This window comes from Octodon degus, unplaced genomic scaffold (genome assembly GCF_000260255.1).
Source record: "Octodon degus isolate 3935 unplaced genomic scaffold, OctDeg1.0 scaffold00201, whole genome shotgun sequence".
Classification (NCBI taxonomy): Eukaryota; Metazoa; Chordata; class Mammalia; order Rodentia; family Octodontidae; genus Octodon; species Octodon degus.
The window spans coordinates 3,849,944-3,858,767 of record NW_004524777.1 but is presented as its reverse complement, the minus strand read 5'-3'; positions in this window follow the sequence as shown (position 1 = coordinate 3,858,767).

Sequence of the window (8,824 nt, the reverse complement as noted above, 5' to 3'; positions counted from 1 at the left end):
ACACACTCATGGGATCTGGGCTATTACTGGGTCTGGGGGTTCCCAGAACTCGGCAGAAATTCCTCCTCGGCGGGCGGGGTGGGGGAGGTTCTGCGGAGTGGTGGGGGGTGGCCCAAGGGGCTGGGAGAGGGTCCAGCCCACGCTGAGCCTGGGCTGGGACTGGTCCTGCCGGCGCAGGGTAGCAGGAAACTCTCCGCACACTCACCGGACCTGGGCTAGGACTGGGTCTAACCTGGAAGTTTTTGTGTTCATTTTTCATTGCAGTTCCTAGGTATACAGGCGATATGAATTTTAGTCTTAATTCTTTTTAGTTATAAGTTCTCAAAGGAGACTTCACCTGCTGATCCATATACAATGATGCTAAAGCTGAAATGACTAAGTTTGTTTGTTTTCTTATTTTATTATCTAGTGGAACTTTGTAGTCTATACTGAGGATGTGCTTCTTTGGTGGCCTTTGTTTGTATGTATGATGGGCCTACTCTTCCTTTTCACAAGGGCCCAAGGCTTTTTCTATTACACCTATGTGTGTGCTAAATTCCAGGAACCACGATTTGAGATCTATATGTGAAAGTCAAAAATAGAGCTTTTCAGGAAAAAATATTAAAGAATGTCTTAATGGCAAAAGCTTTATAAAACATAAAATATTGTGCAGTAAAATGATTTCATTATCTAACAAATCTTAATGTCATTAAGATAAGCAAAGATTTTTATCCTTATAGCTACAAGGATAGAAAAGTGCAAGTTATAGGAAAATATTGTTTGTATTAAAATCAAGAACTGTTTATTGAAAGATATTGTTAGCATGTGGGAAGACAAGTTAGAGAATGCATTTCTAACATAAATGTCCAATAAAGAATTTATCTTTAACCCATATAAGAAATTATTTGAATAAGGAAAAGAAAGAGTAAGGAGATTTCTCTTTTTTCTTTTCTTTCTTCTTTCTTTCTTTCTTTCTTTCTTTCTTTCTTTCTTTCTTTCTTTCTTCTTCTTTCTTTTTGTAATTGGGAATTGAACTCAGGACCTTGTGCTTGCCAGATAGGTGCTCATGCCACTGAGCTATCCCCCCATCTCTAAGTAAAAGAAAGACTAACTGAGAGAAAAATGACAATGTCTGAAGGGCCAGGAAACAGCAGTCATCAGGGCAGTGTGAATTAAGACCACAAGGCTTTATACCTTCAAGGATGACCAAGGTGTCAATAACAATAAAATTATGTTGTGAATATTACAAAATTAGGTGGGGCAAGTATAGCTCTCACACATTGCTGAAGGAAGGCGCATTTATACAACCACTCTGGAAAATCATTTGGTAGTATCTGCTACAGTTCAATATACATGTGTCTATCCCTCAACAACTCTACTTCTGATATTCAGGTAACAGAAATACATGTAAGTTTATCCAAAGACATATGAAAGTCAATGTTTTATTTTTTATTTTATTTTATTTTTTCTATTTTAGGGAAAGGTCTACAGGGTGTTCAGGGTCTCACTACTAGATCGGACTCCTAGTGATCCACCTGTTTTTACAGTCTCCCAAGAGCTGGGATTATAGGTGCGTGCCACCATACCCAGTCTCAATTGCCTCTCAGCACACCCCAGGGACGGAGCCAGCACAGCAGGCCCTGGGATTGAACCCTGGCCCCTGTGCCTGCTTGCAGGCACTTTAATCCACTGAGCTATTTGGCTGGCCCTTGTAAGTCAATGTTTTAGTAGGATTATTTATAATAGCCCCAACTGAAAGATATCCAAAAGCGAACCAACAGTAGACTAGATGAGTGAATTGTGGTATAGTCATACACTGAAACATTACACAGAATGAGAATAAAGGAATTCCACCCACATCCAACATTGTGGATTAATGTCACAAACACAATACTAGGTGAAAGAGGCCAGGCACAAATGAGTGTGTGCTGTATGATTTCATACTATCCAGGTGCAAAATAGATCAAATCAATCTACAGTGTGAGAAGTTACAACCAATTTATCTTTGGGAGTGTTATAGTTTGTGTCTAGTGTCCCCCCAAAGCCTCAAGCAGTCATGGGGCAGCTTCTGGAGTTTGTGATTGACTTGTGGGTGTGGATGCTGCATCTGCCCTGGGACCAATAATTTGCAGTACAATGTAAGGGGGGAAAGAGGCTTGCTAGCTGCCTGAGCTGCTGCCACTCCTTGCTTTTTTGCTCTTTGCCGCCGCCATGAAAGGTTGCTCTCTGTCCTGTGCCAGTCTGCCTTTGAGCAAGCTGAGTATGGAGTGAAACCTCCGGTAACTGAGCTAAATAAGCCTTTCCTTCCTTCATTTTGGGTGTCGGGTATTTGTCCCAGCAATGACCGAAGAGTAACTGAGTCAGGCAGATAGTGATTGAAAGCAGGGTAAGGGAAGGGCACTTCTGGGGCACTATGGTGTTTCTTAATTTGGGTGATGATTCCATGTTCCCTTAAAGAAACCTAATTAAGTTAGACATTTAAAGTATGTGCATTTTTCTGCTTATATATTATGTTTCCATAAAAGCTTAACTAAAATTTTGACTGCATATTAGAAGAATGAAAGTGAAAGTGGTCCGGGTTTGTTTGTATATGAAAAAAGAAGTCCTGAGATGTCATTGATTTTTTTTTCAGAGACAAGGTCTTACTATGTAGTTCAGGCTGGCCTTGAACTTGCTTATGTAGCCCATAATGGCCTCAAACTCAGGGCAATGCACTTGCCTCAGTCTCCCAGTGCTGGGATTGTGGGCATGTGTTACCATGACCAGCTCTCTCTGATATTTAACATTAAATTATTTGTTGCATTTTAAATTTGAAGCTCTGCTTTAAAATGGGTTAATTGGGGCCAGGGAGATGGCTCAGTGCAATAAGCACTTCCCTGGCAAGTGCAAGGGCATGAATTTGATCCCCAGTTCCACCAAAAAAAAAAAGTAAAAAAAATAAATAAAATGGGTTAATTATGGCCTACATCAAGAAGTTTTTTTTTTTCCTTTTTCTCCCCTGTATCTTAGGGAAGAGTCTACAGGGTGTTCAGGGTCTCACTACTAGATCAGACTCATAGTGATTCTCCTGCTTATAGCCTTTCAAGAGCTGGGATTACAGGCATGTGCCACCATGCCCAATCTCAATCCCCATCTCAGGAAGCTCAGGCGGTGGAGGTAGCATGGCAGGCCAGGGGATAAGAGGCTTTTCTTCTATGTTTTCTTCTGCAAGTTTTAGTTTCAGGCAGGCCTCAGTTTTAAATCTTTAGTCCATTTTGAGTTCATCGTTGTGCATGCTGTAAGATAAGGGTCCAATTCTATTCATTTGCATGAAGATATTTAATTTTCCCAACACCATTTGTTGTTGTACATGCTTTGGACCTATCAAAGGTAAGTGAAACATACATATACGCATGCACTTCTGGGATCTCTGTTATACTCTGTTGGTCTGTACAGATTATATATGGTGTCCCTGCCCCCAATCAAAAAAAAAAATTGAGCAAAGTGATAGGGTTTTTCAGGTGCACAGCGCAGCCAAGAAGCAGGCAGAAGGAAGAAGGGAAAGGGGCTTTATTTTCTTTGAGGACGCGGAGAGAATGTGGGGAAGGATGAGGAATTCTCTCCATTGGAACAAAGGCAGGCTGAGGCTTTTATGGCCTTCTGCCAGGGTGGAGTCTGGAGGGGATGCTTAGATATACCTGAGGGAGCTGACTGGGGGTCTTCCCTGAGGCGGCAGGAAAGGTGGAAGCAAATTGTGTCCTGGGCTAAGTTGGAGAGGAAGGGGGAGGTAGTCTTGGGAAGATGGGCTTTGTTTTAAGGGCTTCAGTCATATTAGATGACTGCCATGATGATTTTAGCAATTCATACTAGGGCCAGAACCTATCACAAAGATCCAAAATAGACCAACTCCATACTCTTCAAAAAACTTGGTTAGTAGTCCTTGGCTACCGCCAGGGCACTGCTAAAGCAGTATCAGCCTAGGGCTCTTCCATTAAACTGGGCTCTTTGTTTTGGCTTTTAGGGATTTTGCTTGCTTCCTTTTGAGCTCAGCAATGTATTTCAAAGCATATTTGTTTAAGCAATGTATTAACCATTGCTAATTTCCCATTACCTTATTTTGAAATTCTGTATCAAATTTAATCATCTTAAGGGGAAAATGTACAATTTTTTCTTTTGGTGTCAATTGTAATGGAGAAAGAAAACTACTCCCTTTATTCTTTGTTTTTTTGTTAAGTTCTATTTTTGGAGGAATGGCTCCAGGTGGGCAACCCAGCACCTTTGCAGCTGTCTTATCTGGAGGCCATCTATACTTGTATTGGAAAGGGCCTTTAAAATGGTTTTTTTTTTCATTAATTGATTTTTATTTTCTAACCCTTTTTTTTTTGAGTACTGGGGATCAAACTCTGGATCTTGTGCTTAGCAGTCAGGCACTTACACTGCTGCGCTATCTCCCTAGCTCTAGCCATATATATATATATATATATATATATATATATATATTTTTTTTATTTATTTATTTATTTGTGTGTGTGTGTGTGCGCGTGCGCGTGTGTGTGGCCAGCTCAGCCCACCAGGGGGTGGGGCTTACTGGCATGTGGTGCTGGGGATTGAACCGCGGTACCTTGTGCTTTGCTAAGCTTGTTCTAAGTAGGTGCTTTAGACCACTGAGCCATCTCACCAGCCCTAGCCCAATATTTATATATATATATTTTTCAAAGTTTTATTGATAAACAGCAATGAGACAGTTTCAAATCCAATCGGAGGTACAGTTTCAACAAATAACACACTGTATATATTCTTCTTAGTGGTTAGCCCAATATATTTTTAAAATAATTTTAAAATTTTTGTTGAAGGAAGAATGACCAATTGAGTGGTATGAGAGTTTGGAGTGATTTAAACCATGTTTTGAGGAGATTGAACTATAACTTTGATTTTTTTGTGTCATCAGAATTGATGACACCAAGCAAAACCTGCAGACTTTTGTATTGATGCTCTGTCTCTGGTTGCCTGCTTTTAGACTATGCCCTCAGGGCTGGGAGCGCTGCTAGCAGCAGCTTAATTGTCTTAGTACCTGGGATGGGTATTTCTAGGCCCGCCTCCCCTCCCCGAGCTTCAAGGGGGCGATGGCTCTGCAGCCATGGCCTCTGTCTGCAGCCACTGTGTACACCTGCTGTCGCTCTATCTCTGACAGCTGGAAGGTTTGTTTTTGTTGAGGAAGGCACTATCTTGAGCCTAATGAATTTTTTGATGTGATGAACATGGATAGCCAATGCCAAGGCTGCAGCGAGCCATAATCATGACCCTCCTACTTAGCACCAGGAGTATAGGGTTGTAGCTGATGGTCCACACCACCCTCTGTGGCTGGATGGAGCACAGATGTGTAGGTGGCTGGGAAATCCCAGCTGGGTCTGCCAAGGTCAGGAGCATGGGGCCCTCCCTGAATCCAGTTTGTGCCCCTCCTCCTGGCAGCACTGTACTGCTTGGAACCAACTGTTTGTAAATTGAAAGAACTTTTTAAAAAATCTGATTAAGCAAAGCTAGAAGGTTTAAACTATATCTGTTGTACCTTTGGCCTACTCTCTTTATCTTATTGGGACTTAATTTTAAAATAATATTTTACACTAAGCCCTTTATGGTGGTCTTAGATAGTAATGTAATTATGGGAACCAAAAAAACCCAAACATTTTTATATACATCTATAAATATCTATGGTTTTGACACTGTCTCATTTTTAACTCAATCTAACTTTACCCTTTTTGGATTTTTAAAACCTATATTTATATGTTTATCTCTCTGGCCCTAGTGAATCCATTTTTGGCCCTAGTAAATCCATTTTTGGCCCTAGTGAACCCATTTTTGGCCCTAGTGAACCCATTGTTGGCCCTAGTGAGCCTCCATCCCCAAGTCTTACACCTAATGTGCTGGATACTGGCTCTAACCAATCCATTTCCTTCCCTTTTTTTTGTTTTATTTTTCATCAGCCTCATTCCCATTTTGCTGAAACATCGGCAGAACAGCCCAAGACCACAGTGGTGGTTCCTACTCACTCAGTGGCCTGCACGGTGGGGGCTGCAGACCAATCTTCTGTGGCCGGCTGAGCACTCCAGGCTTCAGTACTAAACTGCTGAATGGGCACAGAGGGCACCTGCACGCCCTCGGACCAGTCTGCGACCTCAGGCTGAGCAGCAGTGAACTCTGGAGCTGGTGCAGTCCATTCTCCCTGAAATTCCTCCTTGGTCACAGCCTTTTCAGCAGCAGCCTGCTCTTCCTTTTCAATCTCTTCAGGATCTGGGTAGAAGTAGAGATCAGGCATGACTTCCCATGGGTGTTCATGGGAGATGGTGCTACACGTGCGCAGCACTTCCCGGGCCAGCACCCACCACATCAGACCCACAGAGCGAGCTCCCTTATTGTTGCATGGGATGGCAATGTCCACATAGCGCAGAGGAGAATCTGTGTTGCACAGAGCAATGGTTGGCAGATTGATGTAAGATGCATCTGTTAGGGGCTGGTGGTCAGCCCTGGGGCCAGTAACCACCAGAAGACGTGGCTCTCGGAAGGCTGCCTGGATCTGGTTAGTGAAGATTCCAGGAGTGAAGCGGCCAGTGATAGGAGTAGCTCCAGGGGCAGCAGCGAATTTCCGCACAGCCCACTGGCCGGTGTTCCTAGAGGATATGACGCTGATGTTAGCAGGGTTTTCAATGGCCACTGTGGCTCGAGCTGCCAGGAGGAGCTTCTCCCAAGTCCGCTTCAGATTTATGATGTAGATTCACTTTTCCTTTTATAGATATACTGCTCCATCTGGAAATCCAGGTTGGTGCCACCTAAATGGGTTCCTGAAGAAAGGAACTTAGGGATGTCCTCCTCCTTCATTTGTAGGACATCAAGGGCTCCGGACATTGTGAAGTTTCCCTTCAAGTTACGATGGGAATCAGGAACAACGCCGTATGGACCCTGCTGGGAAGCACGGAAAGGCCCATTTCCTTCCTTTATGTGTGCTCTTTGCAAGTGTTCTTGCTGCCCACACTTATCTCAGGTCCCTGTTTGGGCACCAAATGTAGGGATTCATTGGTCTCTCAGTGCAATCTATTGTACCCAGGGAGAAACGGCAACAGGAATGAGCAAAAGATAGTCAAGAAGATAAGAGCTGAGTTAGGTGGTGGCTTGTCTGTGAGGTTGGTGATGTTTTTCTCAGGACAGAAGTAGCTTGACTGCTCTGGCAATGAGGCCTCATCCTGCCCTCCCACATAGGATGAATTTCAGCTTCAGTGGCTCCCAACAGTTTTTTCTTATTAAAATTATATATATATATATATATATATATATATATATATATATAGTATTTTAGGGAAGGGTCTACAGGGTATTCAGGGTCTCACTACTAGATCTGACTTGTAGTGATCCACCTGTTTACAGCCTCCCAAGAGCTGGGATTACAGGCACACGTCACCACGTCCAGTCTCAATTGCCATCTCAGTGCACCCTGGGGATAGGGCCAGCACGGCAGGCCCGGGGATTGAACCCCCGGCCCCTGCACCTGCTTGCAGGGACTTTAATCCACTGAGCTATTTGGTCAGCCTTACTAATATCATCTCTTGTCTAGGCTACTCCAATAGTCTCCTGACTTGTCTCCCTGGCCCTGCTCTTGAGTTTTTCCACACACAGACTGAGCAAATTGCATCAATCCTGCTTCTCTTTTCAGAATGGAACTTCTGTTGAAAGCAAACTGAGGCACAAGACAATGTTTTTCCCTATTATATGCCACCTTCTTGGCCCCAAGATAAGTTCTAAAAGATGATTTGAGCAAAACAGCAGTTTATGAATTGGAGGTGGCTCTAAACCAGAAGCAGGCCAAGAGCTCCACCTAGAGAATGCAAATACAGCCTTTTATAGGACAGACACAGTATAAAGCAAAAAGAATACTATTTGGTGACCATTATATAACTGCCTGATTCGGTTTGTCCAGTTGGAAAGTCTCTAGTTACATAATTAAAAGTTTGTAGACTATTTCTTTGTTTTTGAGACAGGGTTTTCTATTTAGTTCAGACTGGCCTTGTACTCATGATGATCCTCCTGCCTTAGCCTCCTGATACTGGGACTACAGGTATGTGCTAACATGCTTGGCTATTGTCTATTTCTTTCTTTTTCTGTATTTAGGACAGGGCTTATAGGGTCTACAGGGCTTACAGGGTCTACAGGTTCTACAGGGTCTCACTATATAGATCAGACTTGTAGTGATTCTCCTGTTTTCAGCCTGCCAAGCACTGGGATTACAGGCATGTGCCACCACACCCAGTTTCAATTGCTGTCTCAGGGTGCCGAGGGGGGCATCACAGCATGCCGGGGATCGAACCCCAGCCACTGCACTCTGCCTAAGCAGTCACTTTAGTCTGCTGAGCTATCAGGCTGGCCCTGTGGTCTATTTCTGATTGATTGAATTTGAGCTCTGTTTTTCTCTAATACAGGCATTTACAACACATAGCTCAAGTTTCATTTATCTTTGCAAATCAGTAAGACTTATTTCATTTATGAGATCTCACTGTCTTTCTCAGATCTGGCTCCCATTTTAGTTTACTCTAACATTCTTCATATATGCCCATGATGTCCTAGACCACTGATCCAAAACTCAAAGAGAATTAGTTAAATGGTATATTACCCAGCTGCCCTGTCACATGACATAATACCTGATATCCACAACTTAAGGAAGGAGAGGCTTGGGCCAGTGAGATAGCTCAGCAGATTAAAGTGCCTGCTTAGGCAAGCTTAGGCAAGTGCAGGGACCACAATTGGATCCCCAGCACCACATTCCATGCCAGCCCTGCCCCCAGGGTGGGCTGAGCTGGCCACAGAGTCCAGGTATAGTGGC